A 2,441-nucleotide genomic window follows, 5' to 3' on the forward strand; every position below is an offset into this window, starting at 1 on the left:
CTCCGGCTTTCCGTGCCATCGCCTTCCCTGTTAGGCCACCGAGGCACTTGGAGTTAGTCTCGCAATACTCATACTTATATCGAAGATGATCTTGATATTATTGCTAACGCTAATTTTATATACACGCACAATTTACCGCACAAACATCCTGCGAATAGCTCGTACAGTCTTATATATTTCGTTAAAAATAACTTTGTTTTACTGACTGACTGTCCTTAATTACTTCTTCTCCTATTCACACCACTCAGCCGGTTGACGCTGATCTGCGCTTCCTTGGGCCCGCCTCGCCTTCAGGTGAGCGCCGACGCTGGAACTCTCTCCTTTCCTTCAGACGCTGCTCAAAGTCCTGCAGTCGAGCCGCCGTTGTGGAGACGGCCGCGTCGAACAAACGATCCATTTCTGAATCGAGTGATTCGTTCAGAATCCGCAACGCCGCTTCCCGAAGCCTCCGGTCGCAAGGTTAGGTATACTTTTAATTTGACTTGTTAATTTTCTCGCTGAATTGGTCGCACTAGTTCAGAGTTTATTTGTTTCATTCCATATTGGAAGGAGAAAATAAACTTTGAGAACTAGTGCGACCAATTCAGCGAAAAAAAACAAGTCACAAATATTACAGACTATTTTTTAAATTATAATTTGCAATACAATAATTTATTTATTATTACTGAGATACTTATTAACAGTACATAAAATTATAACACAAAATACATTATATTGTTTACAATATAATTGTAATATATTAAAAAATGTATATAATAATGTTAAATTATTGTCAAGAATAACAATATATATATAGCATAAGAAATAATATAATGTGGATGCTAATAAGCAATATAGTGTCAACAAAAAATAAAATATTTGAAATATTTATGTAGTATGTCTCTTTATATAGTATTTCTCAATCAAAAAATGTTTTTTTTAATAGTACTTTGAGACTTAAATTGTAACACAAATATTGAAATATTTTAATTTGATAAATTTTATAAAATTGGTCTAAAATCTTTAAAAATCTTCGTATCTGTACTCACACCGATGTGAGTTGACATAATATTGCTTATTAGTGTTCATACAGTGAAAACACTATAAACGTCATAAAATATATCGCAGTTAAAATATTGTAAGTTAAAATTTCTTAAATAAAATATAAGTAAAAAATATATAAACTTCATATAAAAATAAAATCATTAATTATATTCCGACATCCCTGCAAACGATTCCCTGATACAAAGAAAAAAATAATAGTCGTTACCGATTTTAATTCTTTCTTTGTTTCTGTAATGAAAACAATCATAATTAAATATATTCTTATCTAAGAATTATATATAAGAATATATAAAAAACAGGAAAAGGAATATTTATAAGAATAAATAATTAATTCCCTAGACAGATTCATGTTTTTGCTATGTTTAGTGAAACATAACAAAAAAAAATATTAAACAATCTGTTGCTACACTGAGGAATTATAATGAGATATGTTATAATACCTTGTATGTCGACAATGTGTCGATTCTTTCGAGATCGGACTGCGTTAAAATATAATTAATGTCTTCTTCCTCATAATTTGTTTTTTCTCTCTTAAAAATCTCTTCTTCTAAGTGGTTTTCCTCGATCACCGACTCCTCCTCGTACGGTTCGAGATCATAGTCCGAATGCTTGTCCTGCTCGTCGACCTCTGAATTTTCTTCAATATGTTTCGAAGCCTGAATTAAAAAAGTGTAAATTATAATTCCATGTAAGTTTATTGTAATAGATAATAGACAACACAAAATCATAGTTCGAATGCTTGTCCTTGTCCTGCTTGTCGACCTCTGAATTTTCTTCAATATCTTCTGAAGCCTGAATAAAAAAAGTGTAAATTATAATTCCATGTAATTTTATTATAATAGGGCAACACAATGAACGTCTGGCATTACGTTAGATAAACAAGTTTTGTTTTTTGATTTGCTGAAACTTGACGAGTGATAAGACAAACTTGATGTTTTTTGTATTATTGCAGCAATATAAACTTTTCGGATTTTTGTACTTTTTCATATGTTGACAAAATGACAATTAATGTAGTTTACAAATGCTTAAACTTACATCAGTGCTTTGAAAGGTGGCAACTGGCGATATTCTGTGAACTCTGGCAGAGGTTGTTCTTTTGACATAACATCTACCAACTTGATGGTCTTTCTCTTCAACGATTATTTGATTGCTGATCTGTCGGTTGTTCAACTCCGCGACTAATTGACGTTTTCGTCGCCTCTCTTTCGAACTTTTAAGAGCGCGAGTCATTGCTTCAGCAAACTCGATATTATTTGGTCGGCAGTAGTCGCGATTTCTAGCCATTGCATCTGTGAAAAAACATTTTTAATGTAAATTAAATATGAATGCATCTTTAACATTAATCAGATATGAAAGCAATGTAGTCAAAATAATATAATAAAGATGTGACCTTCACA

The sequence above is a fragment of the Pseudomyrmex gracilis genome, unplaced genomic scaffold (assembly GCF_002006095.1).
Source record: "Pseudomyrmex gracilis isolate BER0280 unplaced genomic scaffold, ASM200609v1 scaffold_51, whole genome shotgun sequence".
Taxonomy (NCBI): domain Eukaryota; kingdom Metazoa; phylum Arthropoda; class Insecta; order Hymenoptera; family Formicidae; genus Pseudomyrmex; species Pseudomyrmex gracilis.